Genomic DNA, 18,575 nt, shown 5'->3' on the forward strand with positions numbered 1-18,575 from the left:
ACCAAGTGGAAAGATAGAACTATGGACCTTAAACTATTTTATATGGCTCAACCAGTGGCTAGATAAATTCAGTACACTAGGTTGCTAGTGGGAGGATAAATTCAGTGTACTGAGTTGCCTTCAATGCGAAATGACTGTTTTGGAATCTATCTTTTGGAACCCTTTTTTTTTTATCTGTTTCAAAACTATTTTAAGTTTTTACTATTAATTTATCATTACCATAATGTTGGAAAATTATTTATGACTGAACAATATACTAAATATTCAAATCATTTTATGCTTCCATGTTCAGCTTGAAACACCCTATAATGGATAAATATGATAGAATTAATCTAGATGTGAGCTTCCCGCACATGTTATGTTGCACAGTACATTTCTAGGAAGCTATACAAGAATTGGGTGGAATCCACTAAAGTGGCACATCCTATTCTTCGATAGTTTTTCCAATCACAGCAAAGTTGGTGACATTTGCCTAAAGGTGATGTCACCTAAATTAAAGAAAATATATGCATGGAAAGTACTATAATCTAGAGGCTTCTAAACCCATAGATGACAAAAGTAATTGTAATTTCACAATAAATTTGGATTTACAAGAGCACCAGTGCATTTTTAGCCTAAAGGATAGGAATATAGTTACGGTTGTGACTCTTGTGTAGTTTATTTGCTAGATGGACATAGTACATTTTCTAGCCCGGTTATTTGGTGTGTATTTATACTTGAGATTTGTTTAGGTTACTTGATCTGGTTTCACCTCCCAGGGGACCCAAACTAGTTGTTATTGCTGATTAAGCATGGAGGGAAATAGGAACAACTTTGCTATCCTTTTAAGTTTATAATGATTTTGGAGTAATTTTAGAATTATTTTGTCCTAAATCCTATTCTCTGAATTATTTATGTACATTTATGCTTCATTTGTTTGTGTTGTCCTTAGTTCTGTAAGAAAATACATTAAAGCATATACTCTTGTACATATATTCATCTCCAATGTGTAAAACAAGATAGAAATGAGTGAAACCCACCAAAGTGATACATTCAGTTCAATTGTGTGTTTCCCATGGTAAAGGTGATATTTGCCCAAAGGTGATGACACCCAAGTTTATGGACAAAGTGCTCAAGAGCCATGTTTTTTTAACATTTGTATTATTAAGATTTTTTGATATGCTTGGTAGTGGGAGCTTTATGATCTCATTTAACCAAAGATATCATGGTGGCGATAGCCAAAGTTTAAAGAAAATAAAAGTCAAAGATTAAAGGTGGTGCCTACTAAGGTTTATTGGCAGTGCTTAGCCAAAGTAATTGACGGTAAGCCGAAGTAATTGATAGTGAGTCAATGTAATTGGCAGTATTTAGCCAGAGTTCATTATAATATGCAGTATTTAGCCAAAGTTCATTATAATATGCAGTATTTAGCCAAATTTCATTATAATAGGCAGTATTTAGCCAAAGTTAATGGAAAATGTGGTATTTAACCAAAGTTTGTGATTTATGATAGTATTTAGCCTAAATTCAAGGAAGTGGTGGTTTACTACAGGTGGTTTGCCAAAGTTTGTGATTTACGGTGGTATTTAACCTAAATCTATGGTGGTGGTGATTAACCATAGGCCTTATGCCAAAGTAAGATACTAATTCAAGAAGATGGTGGTTTGCTTAAGAATTGATGAATATCAAAGTTCATTATCTGTGAGGTTTTCAAGGTAGGCTAATTTTTAAATTAGGAAATGACCTATAAGGAATGATATATTTTATGTGATCATAGGTGTGGTAATAGTTCCTTATATATATATATATATATATATATATATGTTCCCAGGAGATTTGAATTGATAGGTTTCTATTGTTTGTAACATTATTTAGTTATATGCCGTATATTGAGGTGTATTTTTTACTATTGTTCAATAGTCGAGATTATTAACTGGATCAAAGTTTATTTGAGTGGTGTTCAACCTCGGGATTATTTGGTTAGGTGTCAATAGAAAAACATCAGTATCAGTGTAGCCTAAGTAGGAGATCATTAGGACTTTTATGTGGGCTTACCTGATACAGATTGATCCATTGGGCCCAAGCAGTTATAGACCCACTCTGATTAGGAAACTCTTAGCCCAATCCATTATGGGAATGAATTAGGGTTTTAGAAATTCTATTATAAATAGAAGCTAATGGTCCCTGTAGCCATCACTTTTACCTTCATAGTTTTGGAAGCACGGACTCCCCTTATAGGAGTAGTGCATATGTGAGAGAATTTCAAGGGTGAAAGCTGCAGAAGATCTTAGCAGATTTAACTCACTTGTGTAGTTTTTCATTATCCTCTTCATAGGAGTAATCTTCATCCACATGGGATAGAGGTTCGTGATCAATACTCATAGGATTCTAAACTTACACAGAGGTATTCCTCTACTCCCATTGATTATCATAGATGAGACAAATCTACATGTTTGTGTATTCTTAGGATCCCAAAAATCATTGATCTTGGTTTAGAGACTAAACCTATGGTTAATCTCTTTTATGATTCTTGTATTCTAAACACTATAGGGTTCTTCATATGATTCTATAGATTAGAATCCCTAATAGTAACTACTTGGGTTTATCCCATTGTAATAGATACGATTGTAATAAAAATTTGAAATACAAACACTTATAAAGATCATCACAACCCACTATTGGAGGGTAAGCAAGATTCATTTATATTTTATTTTTCTCGCAAAAGATACATTCTACCCTTCAATTACCCTTTAAATCAAAATTTTTGTTGGTGTACGATGTCTTGTATTCCATCGAAGTTTAATTGAGGGAGTACTAGTGTACGCGCACTTTCCAGATTAGCGTTTTTCGCTATATTTCGTAGTGAAGTTTTCTTTCTCTGTAATGCAAGAAATTCTGAGAGGTGTGAGGATGACTGCTATAACTCTATTCTCCATTGATAGTGAAGCAGAATCTTATCTCATCGAGGACATAGGCAATTTTTTCGAACTCATTAACCTATGTGCCTTGTTTATTCTTGTTTTTTCATTATCTTTTGCATCATTTTTAGGGTTGTGTTTCTACAATTTCCTTCCTCTAGTTATAATAATTGTATTAATTTTCTCTCTTCAGAGACATCCGATAAAATTGGAATGATACAGAGAAAATTAGCATTGCCCCTGTGCAAGGATGACACGCACAAATTGAGAAATGGTCCAAACTTTATATTAAGTTAGAAAGCTATAAGTCTGTGTGACAAGGCTTCTTTCCATGAAAACCCTATATTTTTATTCATCCAAAAAAAAAATGTGTTAATTTGGAGAATGTAGTACTATCGTATTTATTATCTTTTATAGAAAAAGATAGATATGGATTACAATCATGATTAGTTACTATTTTATTTCTCTCACAAAAGGTACATCTACCTTTCAATTCCCCTTTAAACAGGAATTTCCTTCCTCTAATTATAATAATTGTGTTAATTTGGAGAATGTAGTATTATCGTATCTTTTATAGAAAAAGATAGATATGGATTATAGACAGTGATGAACTCATGATTAGTTACTATTTTATTTCTTCGCAAAAGGTACATTCTACCTTTGAATTCCCCTTTAAACAAAAATTTCCTTCCTCGAGGTATAGTAATTGTGTTAATTTGGATAATGTAGTGCTATCGTATTATTATCTTTTATAGAAAAAGATAGATATGAATTATAGATAGTCATGATCAATTACTGGATCAATGTGACCCAACCTTAAGAAAATGTTAGACACCGCTCAGTTCATTAAGTTGGTCAGTGAGCCAGAAGAAATATATATTTTTTTTCATTGTGCAATTGCCCATTGTAAACTTTTGTAAAATTTCATGGCCAAGGGTTCTCTGAGCCAGCACCAAGGTACCCTAGGCCCCTCTAGTGACTTTCTATATTCATCTTTTGAGGTGAGATAAAAAATAAAGGTCCATTTTTGTTACACCTGTGCCCAAAACCCCGAGCAAATTTAAACTTTCGGACATAGATAATGCAAACTGGGTGACAACCACTAGCAACTTGTGGATTTGCCTTGTTATACCCAAACCCAAAAACCTAAGCTAATTTCAAACTTTGGACATAGGTGATGCAACCAGGTGACAACCACTAGTAACCTGTGGATTTGCCCAAACTCTAATAGTGAAATGTACCAAGAGGTGGGGCCCACACACTGAAAACACCTTGGGAAGGCCCCGTTCAACTTAAATATCCATTTCCACACGAAGGGACCAATTCGGCTTTCACTAATGAACACCTTTGCTGAGGCATAAAGGCAAAAACTGGGTTATTTGGCCATAGGGCCCGGGGCCTCGCACCCATGTAGCTCAAACCCATCCACAATGATGGACCGACTTAAATAGAAATGGATTAATGTATCGGGACACCCTGAGGTGGGCCTGATAGTGCCGAATGACGATTTAGCCTAGTAATGAGTGAAAACCCATTTTTCTCCCAAACAGCCCTTTGTAAACTTAAGTGACTATAAATAGAAATTCTTGCCATTCATTTCATTTCTACCAAATTAAAAGCAAAAGAAGGGAGAAAGAAGAAGAGCAAGGGAGGAGGAAGAATAGAGGAGCAAGAGGAGCACCTACATATTTAAGGTAAGTTGTCTCTCTCTCTACCTTCTAAGTAGTCGTCTCTCTCTCCCTCCCTTTTTTCCCTTTCTGAGCTAGAAAGGTTTTGGCTCACGGCAGCTCATTGCAAAAAGGGAAAGGATGATCCCACCTGTTTATGCATATCGTGCCAGTCCAACTAAAGGGGATTCAGACATTTTGACCCTAAGTGGTAAGTAACCCGACACCTCCCTACCCGAGTCCTGGCATGTATCAAAATTATTGGAGGACCATACACACAACTAAGGGTAAACACCTGGGGCATGACCAAGGATAGAAAGCAGTCATGACCACCAAAAACAAGCCCACTAGAAACAGCCTCGGCTGAATCCAGTGACCCTGAATCTGGTGGCCTAACAAGCTGCTGATTGGGTTCCAATGCTCGTGGGCCCCACCACCCACATCGTGAGCAGCCCCGAATGATCCCACACACTCTCCCACACCTTCCTCATGACTTGTATACCCCATGAGTCTAAGGAGGTGGGCCCACATATCCCAAATGTCAGATTAACCCACTTAGACCAGATAAGGGCCTGCTAAACAATCCCTAAGAAAATCACTTACTATAAATAGGGGAGGTGAGTTCATTTCTCACTCTCACTTGTCCAAAACGTGGGAAGGATAGAAAAGAAGAGAGAAAGGAAGAGAAAGAAGGAGAAGAAGAAGGAAGAGGAGGGAGGAGCTCACCTTGACTACCAGCTTTGCATCCCGCTGCCGGAATCTTGTCGGAGGTAGGTGCTACACCCTTTACTACTCTCTTTTCTTTCATTTTGAACTAGTGTAGTTGAGCAAGGAGGTGAACCATGACCCCAGTACCTCCCAGAGCTCAAGTGAGTGTCATTTCACTCCCCCGGTGTGGTTGCCAAGCTCAAACCAAGCTGAGTGAGCTCCAAAAAAATTTGTGACCAAATGCCTAATTAGGGTTTCCACCGTTCGATGGCCGTATCTCCCAAATGGCCCAGCGGAATCGAAACTTCTTCGGCTCAAAATGGGGGCGGGGTTATCCCCTACAAACTCTATAAAATAAAACACGACAACCGGGCCTGAGCTGGAAAGCCCCAAATCTGTGGGTTCATTTTTGGGAATTCACTGGAAACACCCACCAAACACAACTTGGGTTACTTCCGATGGCATATTTGCGATGAAGAACCAGCTCATATGAGCTCTCTACCAAGGCCACTGGAAACACCACTGCTATTTCTAGTGGATATCCCATATTTCTAGTGGATTTCCCATATTTCTAGTGGATGTTTCTGGTGACCTGTCCAGTACTGTCCAGAATTAGGAATACCTATACCCTTTGGGGATAACACCTATGGATCCCCTTCGATGCTTTGCATTGACGTTTGGCTACCTTGTATCCAGGACAGAGATGTGCACGTATACAAAAGTGAATTGATCACAGGTTGATACACTTGGAACCCAATCCAAACAAATACAACTGAGGTGAGAGATGGTTGACTTTATTTTGTGGAATGTTTTATATTTAGAAATTTCTCACATGTGTTAGAAATTTTAATTGATTATTAAATTGTTAACATGATTATGTTGATAATTGTGAACATGCTATTTATGTTGATTCTTTATGTTATAAAATGTGGATACTTGTAATGTGATGTTGAGATGTGTGACGGGATCCGCTGTGGCCGAGGTGGTTTCGGTACCATGATCGCCATGTGTATATTGCATTCATGCATTGATTATGTGCATTAGACTGGATATAGTTAGAGATTACACTTTGTGATAGATGGTGATTCTGGTATTGCATAGCCCATACTCAACTGCTTGTATGCTAGATAGGTATATAGTCATGGGTTACACTCTGTGATCGATGGTGATTCCGGTATTGTGTCGCCCGGGACTACTTGAAAATGGACATGCTTTGTGGCTAATGTTGATTCTGGTATCGTGTAGTCCATATTAACTGTATCAATATATAAGGCATGTAGGATATTTGTGGTTAGGTGATATTCCCTATGCTACGTCCCCTTGCGAACAAGGGTAAGGTGTTGGATAAACCCATGGTGGTATGTTTGATGAACCTTTCTGGAATGCCACACCCATAGTACGATGTGATTGTTACCAAAGCCAGAAAATAGTCTAATGTAGAAAATGGTGATTCCGGTGTCGTGATTTCTAGGAGGAGGTTATCAAGAGTTTGCTAGTTGATCGATGGTCGCATTTCAGGACTGGCAGACTCCTAATCGCTACTAGGGTTTATATTGTTGGGTGACCGATGTACGAGTCCCAGGACCAGGGATACAGCCTAATGTGTCGTAGTAGCATTTACCGGACTTAGTTGTATGCTAGGTGGATTAATAATCAAATGAATTGCACCATTCGCATCATAGACTATGTGTTTATTTTATGTTTTCATGTCATCATGGATAATATATTTGTTTGTTTTGGGTGTGCATAAACCCCACCCCTCACTGAGCTAGTTGGGAGCTCACCCCACGTGTATGTTGCTTTTTAGATGATGATGCAGGTATAGTGGTGCCTTTGGGTTGTGACTCTACATCCTCCAGACCCAAGTACAGAGTGACTGACTGGTGGATGCCAGAGGCTAAAGAGCACAACCAGGACTGTGCATGTGACACTTGTGCTTATGTGGCACCTTAAGAGGTTGGGTGTCCATTTGTTATTCTGATACCGAATTGTGAATGGTATTCTTTTTGGGCTTATTATTTATAAGTCTTGGATATTTGTAAATGAATAACTTGGTTATGGATATACAGTATCATTAGATGATTCCCCATTTTAAGTTATGATTCCGCTATGATATACTCTAATTCTATTGTAAATTATTTAGTTTGGTGTGTGAGATTGTGAATAAAGGTACTGCTATTAGAGATCCTGGTAGAGGTGTAAGACGGGTAAGCGTCTTACTCACACTGCTGGCATTCCTAAGTATTATTAGGAGTGGGGTGTGACAGCTTGGTATCAGAGCAAGATGCTCTGCCTTAACTCACAACCTACCCGAACCTTGATTTTGGGGATTAGGATTTAAATAAAAACCTCAAGATACCAAATATTAGAAGTACACAATTAGGAGACAAGTATAGGTGCTAAAGCCGTTTGATGATATATAAAGAACTTGATTACATAAGCTTAACCAAATTTTTCTCAAATAATATATTTGAAAGCATGGAAATCCTAATCTAGCCTAAATTTCTAGGAACTCAAACTAACATAAGCAAATAACAGAAATAAGGTGCATGCTATAAACCTAAAACATCACAACTGAAATAAAGCCGGTTGTGTCGGAAAGCATAAAATAAGGAAATATTAAAACTACTATGGCATACATATGCTATTACTCCTGCGGGTTGTTCAGATCCTGCTCCTAGTCTAGGGCCTAGTTTTGAGTTTGTGCCCTAGCTTCTGGCACGGGAATCCCAAGGTATTGGACCATCCCCCTCATCTGTCTCTCTTTGGATGCCACATGATTTTCAAGGAGACAGTAGTTGCAATCCACACTCTCCAGCCGGTTATCCACTCTCCTTAATATGTTGTTGGTGATGTCCAGACGGGTCATCACGTCATTCAGCCCATACCCTCTAGAGCACCTAGAAGAGAAAGTAGCATTAGTCCCCATAGCCTATGGGGCAAGCAGTGGAAACACTCTAGGAGGAGGTATGTGTGGAGGAGTTAGAGGGTCGGCACCATCCTGACCACCCCCATGACCACCTCCCTACTAGCCCTCTATATCCATGGGTTGTTGCCCTTCTTCTCCTCATCCTTAGTCACCTTGTCCATATCTATGGTCATCTTCTTTAGGGACTCCTAGTTAAAGTCAAAGACATTAATCCTCAGCCCCTCCTCATCCTCTAACTCCACCCCAAAGTGCTTGAAGACCTCAATTAGGATCTGGCCATAGCAGAGGTTCCCGAACCTGCGATCCTCAGCTTTCACTACCATGGTCCACATCAGTAGGTAGGGAAGACTAACTGGCACCCCCATGCAAACACAATAGGTGACATGTGCTTGTAGGATAGATACCTCATCATAGTGTCCACTGGTGGAGAGGACGTTCAACTGAATGGCCTGGCACACAACCTTCAGAGTAGCACAATAGTTGGTAGTTCAAGACCACCCCGCTTCGTGCTTTGTGAGCATGTGATCCATCTTTGCCTGAACATTGAAGTTTTGGAACTCATAGGATAGGGTCCTAGGAGGACAGTAGGCTAGTTCGCCCACATTGGAAATCATCAGAATGTCCGCCAACTCGGCCATGTCAAAGGATATGTTGACCCCCTTCACCCTTGAGGTGATCCTCATGTCCTCGAAACCACGATTCACTCACTGCAGGTTGTAGTAGAAGTACCTCACAAGCTGTGGGTAGTACATCATGTCTGGCTTCAAAATTCAGTACCACCCTATGGCATCAAAATGTTGATAGAGGTGGAATCGTCGAAAATCCCTTACACGTACATACTTGCCAAGGTCAACGTTCTGGTACTCAAAAGTTACCCAACGGTCTTGCTCCACCACAAACCGGAACCAAAAGTAATGATATATCTCCTCTACAGGAAGATCCCATTGTTGTTGAGTGGCAGCACGACGAGGAAGAGTACGACATCCAGACATGATCACAAAGAACAAATACCTGGGGTTTTGAGAAACCAAAACCTAGCTTAGGAGAGAATGCTGAAATCCAAACAAAAATCTCAAAATCTAGGTTAAAGAAAGAGAGGGACTTACCTTGAATGTGTAGACGATGGCAATCATGTGAGAAAACACATGCAAATAGCAGGGAAGGACTGGGGCAAGCTTCCTTGGTTGTCTCCTCCTTTTCCCCACAAGAAAATTAGGGTTTTGGTGAATGAGGAATGACCCCTGCACCCTATATATCGTGTTAGAAGTCCACTGGAAACAAGGTCACCGAAAACACTGGGCTGAATTCGATGGCTATTTTTGGTGAACAATTTTTGGAAATTCAGCCTCTGTTTGCTCCACAGGAAATAGGACTGATATTTTCGATGGAAATGTCCTGTTTCCCGTGACTTTTGGGGTCTGTTTCTGGTTAACAGTGCCATATGGGAATTTAAATTTATCTTAATTCCTTAATTATTTTTTGCCTTCCTATTATGAATGTGTGTGAATTATAGTATCATGTGGGGCCCCTCCTATGCATGTGTAACTATGACATGCATGTAGGACTAATGAGAATTCCTTAACAAGAATCATGTTATGACGGAACACCTGATCTCATTCCCTTTCGTCACCTCCCGCTTCCCTACGCGGAACCTAGGTAGACCACATAATGTGCTGACGGCCCTAGCCATCCTTACGGCCTAAGATGTTTCTTCCATAATGGGCAACATGATGTATGAAGTGGAACAAAGGAAAGTTTAATTTATGGTCTGGATTGATACTTAGATCCAGGTAGCTATGGAGCCCTGAAATGCACCACCCGCACCCCTTACTCCACTGGCACTAGCCCCAGTGCCTGCTGGCTCAGCCACCCCTCAAACATCTGATGGGGTGTAAGGGCAAGTACAAGCCCAAGCCCAAGTGCATGTTGAAGGGTGGATCGATCTAACGAAGATGATGGAAAAGTTCCAAAGGCTTAGGCCCCCATATTTCTCCAATGTGAGCCACAACCAATTGTTACCATTGAGGTGGATTAGAGGTATGAAAAAGGTTTTTAAGTTGATGGGTTGCAACGACGAACAAAAGATTGTATGCGGGCTATCAACTTCAGAACGAAGCAGATGTGTGGTGGAGGGCCACCGAACCCATCATAAGGACAACCAACCCAAACCCTATATGAAGCTTTTAAGGAGATGTTCTTTGAGAATTACTTCCTCGAGAGCTTCCACGACAGAAGGGAGAGTGAGTTCTCACACTTGGTGCAAGGTTCCCTTTCATTGCTGGAATATCAACAGAGGTATGAGGAGCTATACTACTTTGCTCCTGAGCATATCTAAAATGATAGGGCCAAAGCAAAAAATTTTGAGAAGGGGTTGAGGCCAAGTATTAGCTCAACAATGGTTGGGTTGAAATTACAGACTTATGCTGAGGTGGTCCAAGTGGCCAAGTCCATTGAGGATCAGCACAGAGATAACTTCACAGCACAACAGGGAATGGGAAAGGGACCCATGGGCTCAACTGATTCTAATGGAGCAAGCAAGCTTTCTAGAGGCTCTTATATTAACCTAAATCTAGTTTAGTTTAGAAGGCCGGATGTGAGCCAAGTCTCCCAATCTTCTCGATCCAGTGGTGGATCTCAGTCCGTGGGTTCTAACCCCTAATGCTTCCATTGTGACCAACCTGGTCACCTAGCCCAGGCATGCCCCCACCGTCGATCGGGTGATACACCCTACACATTGCCCCCTAGACCTTAGCAGACCTACCTAGCCAACAGACCAATGTAGGCCCAATAGGGTAACATACCACAAAGAAGAGTGTTTGCTATGACATCGAAAGATGCAGAAGCTACACCAGGTGTGGTGAAAAGTACCCTATTGATTGCATTATTGCCTGTACATGTGTTATTTGATTCAGGAGCCTCCCATTCATTTGTGTCTCCAACATTTGCAAGAAGGATGGGGATTCCACCCAAAAGCTTGACTCAGTGTTTGGCCATTGGCACACCCACAAGAAGTGTGGTGGGTTTGAACTGTGTATATGAACCATGCCCGATAATTGTAAATGGACATGATTTAAATGCACACTTGATCAAGTTGGACATGACTGACTTCAATGTGATTTTAGGGATAGACTGGTTGTTCGCTTATAGAGCCAGTGTGCTATGTGCAGAGAAGGTGATAATGTTCAGACCCCATGATGAGGAAGAATTTACCTTTAAGGGGGATAAACTCAAGAAACCCAAGAAGGTTATAGTATCAGCTCTTCAGATGAAAAAGTTACTGGATCAAGGGTGTCAAGGCTACTTAGCATCTATGACAGATACTGAGGAAGAGATCAAGCCATTGACCAAATTGGATGTGGAAAGGGAATTTTTCAACGTGTACCCGAATGATTTAATGAGATTGCCCCTGGACCGAGAGACAGAGTTTGTGATAGACTTACTCCTAGGGTCGTCACCCATGTCAAAGGCTCTGTACCGTATGGCCCCCACAGAATTGAAGAAATTACAACTACAGTTTCAAGATCTTTTGAAGAAGGGATTCATTAGACCTATTGTGTCCCCGTGGGGAGCACCGATACTATTTATAAAAAAGGACCGAAGTATGAGATTGTGCATTGATTATCAAGAGATTAATAAGTTAATTGTGCATTGATTACCGAGAGATTAATAAGCTAACAATCAAGAACTGGTATCCTTTGCCAAGAATTGATGATCTACTTGAGCAACTGCAGGGTGCTAAGGTATTTTCCAAGATTGACCTTAGATTGAGCTACCACCAGCTCAGGATCAAGGATAGTAATGTTAGCATGACAACCTTTAGATCTTGGTATGGACACTATGAGTTCTTGGTGATGTCATTTGGGCTGACCAACGCACCAGTTGCATTCATGGATTTGATGAACTGGCTATTCCAATATATCTTGGATAAGTTTGTGATTGTGTTCATTGATGACATCTTGGTATATTCCAAGAGTACGAAGGAACAAGTCGTTCACCTGAGACTGGTACTGCAACATCTAAGAGAGCAGCAACTTTATGCCAAGTTTAGCAAGTGTGAGTTCTGGCTTTCACAAGTGGTATTCCTAGGCCACATTGTCTCAGATAACAATATAGAGATTGACCCAGGAAAGATGAAGGCAGTTTTAGAGTGGGATACTACCAAGAATGTGGCAGATATACATAGTTTTCTAGGATTGGCTGGATACTACAGGAGGTTTATTGAGAGCTTCTTCTGCATTTCTACACCAATGACCCAACTCATATGAAAGCGTGTGAAATTTGAGTGGTCTGATGCTTGTGAGAAAAGCTTCAGGGAGCTAAGGCAAAAGTTGGTATCAGCTTCAGTCTTGACTATTCCAATAGGCACAAGCGGTATGGTTGTGTGTAGTGATGCTTCCAAGCTGGGATTGGGTTGTGTATTGATCCAGCATGGAAAGGCCATTGCCTATGCATCCCGCCAATTGAAAGAGTATGAAAAGAACTACCCTATCCATGACTTAGAGTTGACAGCTGTGATATTTGCCTTAAAGTTTTGGCGGTGCTATTTATATGGAAGAGTGAGATATACAATGACCACAAGAACCTCAAGTATTTCTTCACCCAGAAGGAGCTCAACATGAGACAGAGGCATTGGTTATAATTGATGAAAGATTATGATTGTACTATCCACTACCACCTAGGGAAGGCTAATGTAGTAGCCGATGCACTTAATTAGAAATCTCAAGCATTGAATTTTGCATCACTGACCACCAATGAACATCTCATCAAGGAGGTCAGGAAACTAGATTTGGAACTTCTAGTGGAAGGTGTCACCTTATCATTATTGGCGTTGGTGGTGCAACCTAGCCTAGTGAATAGAATTACTACAGCTCAGGTTACTGATGCAGAGTTGCTGAAACTGATAGTAGGCTACAAGTAAGGGAAATAGAAGGACCCAGATTTCTCCTTAACTGAAGGTGGAATTCCTAAATTCAAGGGAAAGTGTACCAATTAGCATCATCTCCAATTGAGATCCCAGATTTATTTCTAAATTCTGGAAATGTGTGTAGAAGGTTATGGGTACACAACTGAATTTTAACATGGTATTTCACCCACAGACTGATGGGCAGTCGAAGAGGACTATCCAGACCTTGGAGGACCTGCTTTGAGCATATGCTCTAGACATGAGTTACAGTTGGGATGAGCACATCTCCCTTATTGATTTCTCCTACAACAAAAGCTACCAGGCCACCATCAATATGTTTTCGTTCAAAGCATAGTATGGGTGGAAATGCCAGATGCATCTCTATTGGGATGAAGTTGGTGAACGACATATTCTAGGTCTGAACTTTATATAGACCACTAGTGAGAAAGTGGTTGTGATCAGAGATAGAATCAAGGCAGCTCAATCTAGGCAAAAAAGTTATGTGGATATCAGAAGAAAGGATCTAGAGTTTGATGTGGGAGACAAGGTATTCTTGTAGATCTCCCCAGTCAAAGGGGTAATGCAGTTCAGCAAGAAGGGAAAGCTAAGTCCTAGGTATATGGGACCTTATGACATTTTGGAGAGGATAGGACTGGTGTCATACCAGATAGCCTTAACATCAGAATTGGAGGGCACCCATAATGTCTTCCATGTGTCCATGATGATGAAGTACATACCCAATCCAACTCATGTTTTAAACTTACATACCCCGTGAGTTGGATAAGGATTATACTTACATAGAGTTTCCGGAGAAGATTGTTGACCAAAAGGACCACATCCTTCTCAATCGTACTATCTCCTTCGTCAAAGTGAAATGGTTGAACCACCTGGAGCAAAAAGCCTCTTGGGAGCGAGAAGATGAAATGAAGAAGCAATACCCTGGATTATTTGATTTACCAGGTACGTTCAATTTCGAGGAAGAAATTTTTGTAAGGTAGAGGAAATGTTACACCCGTTCCCTAACCTGGTCTAACATGGACTTTTGTGATAGATCTCGGACCGGAGATATGGAGTACCAATAGATTTTGGCTTACGACAGCTCATTGCAAAAAGGGAAAGGATGATCCCACTTGTTTATGAATATCGTGCCAGTCCAACTAGAGGGGATTCAGACCTTTCGACCCTAAGCGGTAAGTAACCCGACACCGCCCTACCTAAGTCCCAGCACGTACCAAAATTTCCAGAGGACTATACACACAATGTAGGGCAAACACCTAAGGAATGACCACAAATAACAAATAGTCAAGGCAATAAATTTCCTTGACCACTAGAAATAAGCCCATTGAAAACAGCCTAGGCTGAATCCAGTGGCCTGACAGGCTATTGATTAGGTTTTGATGCCCGTGGGCCCCACCACCCGCATAATGAGCAGCCCCGGATGACCCCACACACTCTCGGACATCTTCCTCATGACTTGTATACCCCATGAGTCTAAGGAGGTGGGCCCATGTGTCCTGAATGCCGGATTAACCCACTTGGACCGGATAAGGGCCAGCTAAACAAGCCCTAAGCAAATCACTTACTATAAATAAGGGAGGTGAGTTCATTGCTCACCTCTCACTTGTCCAAAAGGTGGGATGGAGGGAAAAGAAGAAAGAAAGGAAGAGAAGGAAGGAGAAGAAGAAAGAAGAGGAGAGAGGAGCTCTCCTTGACTCCCCACTTCGCATCCTGCTGGTGGAATCTTGCCAGAGGTAGGTGCTACACCCTCTACTACTCTTTTTCTTTCATTTTGACCTAATATAGTTGAGCAAGGAGGTGAACCATGACCCTGGTACCTTTCGGAGCTTGAGTGAGTGTCATTTCACTTCCCCGGTGTGGTTGCTGAGCTCAAATCAAGCTGGGTGAGCTCTGGCAACACTTGTGACCAAATGCCTAGTTAGGGTTTCCACCGTTCAATGGTCGAATCTCCCAAATGGCTTAGTGGAATTGGAATTTCTTCGGCTAAAAATAGAGGCGGGGATATCTCCTACAAACTCCACAGAACAGAACATGGCAATCGGGCCCGAGCTGGAAAGCCCCAAATATGTGGGTTCATTTCTGGGAATCCATCGGAAACAACCACCAAAAACAACCTGGGCTGTTTCTGGTGGCATATTTTTGATGAAGAACCAGCTCATATGAGCTCTTTGCCAAGGCCACTGGAAACACTACTGATATTTCCAGTGGATTTTCCATATTTCTGGTGGATGTTTTCGGTGACCTATCCAGTATTATCCAGAATTAGTAATACCTATACCCTTTGGGGGTAGCCCCAATGGTTCCACTCAGATGTTTTGCATTGACGTTCGGCTACCTTGTATCTAGGCCAGAGACGCACACATACATTGAAATCGAAAGTGAATTGATCACCAGTTGTTACACTTGGAACCCGATCCAAACAAATACAACTGAGGTGAGGGATGGTTGACTTTATTTTGTGGAATGTTTAATATTTAGAAATTGCTCACATGTGTTAGAAATTTTAATTGATTATTAAATTGTTAACAGGATTTTGTTGATAATTGTTAACATGCTATTTATGTTAATTCTTTATGTTATGAAATGTGGATATTGGATATGTGATGTTGAGATGTGTGACAGGATCCAGTGTGTCCGAGGTGGTTTCGGTACCATGATTGTCATGTATATGTTGCATTCATACATTGATTATGTGCATTAGATTAGATATAGTCGTGGATTACACTTTGTGGCCGATGGTGATTCCGGTATTGCATAGCCTATACTCAACTGCTTATATGCTAGATAGGTATATAGTCATGGGTTACACTCTGTGGCTGATGGTGATTCTGGTATTGTGTATCCTGGGACTATACTTGGAAACAGACATGCTTTGTGGCCAATGGTGATTCTGGTATTACGTAGTCCATACTAACTGTATAATTATACAAAGCATGTAGCATATTTTTGGTTAGGTGACATTCCCTATGCTACATCCCCTTACCAACAGTGGATAAGGTGTTGGATAGCCCAGTGGTGGTTTATTCGATGAACCTTTTAGGAATGCCACACCCGCAGTATGATGTGATTGTTGTCAGAGGTGAAAAATTATCCGGCATGACCAATGGTGATTCCAGTGCCATGACTGCAAGAAGGGGTTATCAGGGGTTTGCTGTTGATTGATGGTTTCATTCTGGGATCAATAGGATCCTAATCGCGACTAAGGTTTGTATTCTTGGGTGACCAATGTTCGAGTTTCGGGACCAGGGATACAGCCTAATGTGTCATAGTAGCATTTACTAGACTTAATTGTATGTTAGGTGGATTAATAATCAAATGAATTGCATCATTCGCATCATGGATTATGTGTTTACTTTATACTCTCATGTCATTATGCATAATATGTATGTGTATTTTGGGTGTGCATAAACCCCACCCCTCATTGAGCTAGTTGGGAGCTCACCCCACGTATATGTTGCTTTTTAGAAGATGATGCAGGTACAGTGGTGCCTTCGGGTTGTGACTCTACATCCTTTGGACCCGCGTATAGAGTGACTGACTGGTGGATGCTAGAGGCCGAAGAACACAACCAGGACTATGCATGTGACACCTGTGAATATACGGCACCTTGAGTGGTTGGATGTCCTTTTGTTATTCTAATACCGAATTGTGAATGATATTCTTTTATGGCTTATTATTTATAAGTCTTGGATATTTGTAAGTGAATAACTTGGTTATGGATATTTATTATCATCAGATGATTCCCCATTTTAAGTTTATTATTCCGCTATGATATACTCTAATTCTATTGTAAATTATTTGGTTCGGTGTGTAAGAATGTGAATTTTAAGGTACTACTATCAGAGATCCTAGTAGAGGTGTAAGATGGGTAAGCGTCTTACTCACACTGCTGGAATTGCTAAGTATTACTGGGAGCGGGGTACGATAGGGCTAATTAATAACCTCTAGCCTATTTAATATGGCAGAACTCATTTTAAAGCTTTGAGGCCGATGGGTCAAAGAAGATAATATTATACAAAGTTAATGGGGCCGGGGAATTACAAATGATATCAGAGCATATCCCGACAGCATGTAGGGCCACAATAAGGATTTTGTGCCGAAAGGGGGGGAAGATTGTGAGACACAATAATACGACAAGTACCGGATCCACCCGGGAGATCGGTGAGGTATCTCCACCAAGAATACGACAAGTACCAGGGGATTTGGGAGATTGGTGAGTGTGTGCAAACTTTAGTCCTACATCTTCTAGGGAGAGATTACTGGTATAGTTAATAACTTCTAGCCTCCTTAACATAGCACTACAAGTTTTAAAGCCTTGAGGCCCATCGGCCATGGATAATAATATTATACAAGGTTAATGGGACCAGGGCGTTACAAATTGTATGAGAATTTTCAAATAATTTATTTGTCAAAACTAAAATAACAAAGGAATAAAGTATAAACACATGTAAACTTCATTACAATGCCTTTAAATTGCAATGAAAGCAACCATGCAAACATTTGTAGACTTCCATTACTATGCATTTAAATTACAATACATAATAGCAAAACAACCATATTAAAAAAAAATCTACATATAAAACCTGCAGCTATATAAATGAGATAAAAATTGGTTGTAAACAAACCTGTTCATTACAACCTGAATTGTCTTTTGGGATTCTCAACTTATTCCTCTACAAATCAAGTCTTCTCAACTTTATTTTAGCAATACAATCATAGGACATGATCTTAGTGATAGTGATGAAGAAGGGGAAAATACTAAAGAAATGAGATTAAAAAAAAAAAAAAAAAAAAAAAAAGCAAACTAACATGTTCGTCACAACCTTGAATGTGGTGCATACGGCTTTCACTAAAATGAAAAAAGATAGGAAAAGTAAAATCCCCCAAACAAAGAAAGGTAAGAGAGAGAGAGAGAGAGAGAGAGCATTGAGCTCGGAGATCGGTTGTGGGAGGTGCATAAACACAGATTAAGATCCACTTATTATTCCCAGACAATTTTTCAATGGCAATAAAACTAGAATTAACAGCCACGATGGAGAAGGAAACCCGGATGGAAAGAAGAATCCAAAAACATCCTTTCAAACCTCTAGAGCCCTCACTATTAGAAAAAGTAGACTTGTTAAAATCTTTGAAAAATGATGGGAGGTGAAGGAAGGGTGATACTTTACCAAAAAAAAAAAAAAAAAGAGTGATCCCTTATTTTAGTCTCACAAAGGAAAAAAAGTACTAGGCAATAAACGTTTACAGTGAGACACCAAATAATTTTTGTTAGTTTACTATGGAGACCACACGTTCCAATGCAAGATTTCTAAAGATCCAGCCATCATAGAAGTACATAAGAAACAGAAAGAAACAAACGCATCAATAAGATAAAAGAGCTAAGAGGATTAACGGAGGTAAAAATAGAGAAAATTCCATAAAGAGAAATAAAGCATAAGAAGACAGTCACAAGC

At 40.3% G+C, this 18,575-nt stretch overlaps 1 non-coding gene across 1 annotated transcript; it reads left to right on the top strand.

Moving 5' to 3' along the window:
* The first annotated feature begins 3,078 nt into the window (after positions 1–3,078).
* LOC122062792 lies at positions 3,079–3,183 on the top strand. Its single transcript, XR_006135094.1, has one exon. It is a non-coding gene; the product is annotated as a U6 spliceosomal RNA (small nuclear RNA).
* The last annotated feature ends 15,392 nt before the right edge of the window (positions 3,184–18,575 follow it).

The sequence above is a fragment of the Macadamia integrifolia genome, unplaced genomic scaffold (assembly GCF_013358625.1).
Source record: "Macadamia integrifolia cultivar HAES 741 unplaced genomic scaffold, SCU_Mint_v3 scaffold1106, whole genome shotgun sequence".
Classification (NCBI taxonomy): domain Eukaryota; kingdom Viridiplantae; phylum Streptophyta; class Magnoliopsida; order Proteales; family Proteaceae; genus Macadamia; species Macadamia integrifolia.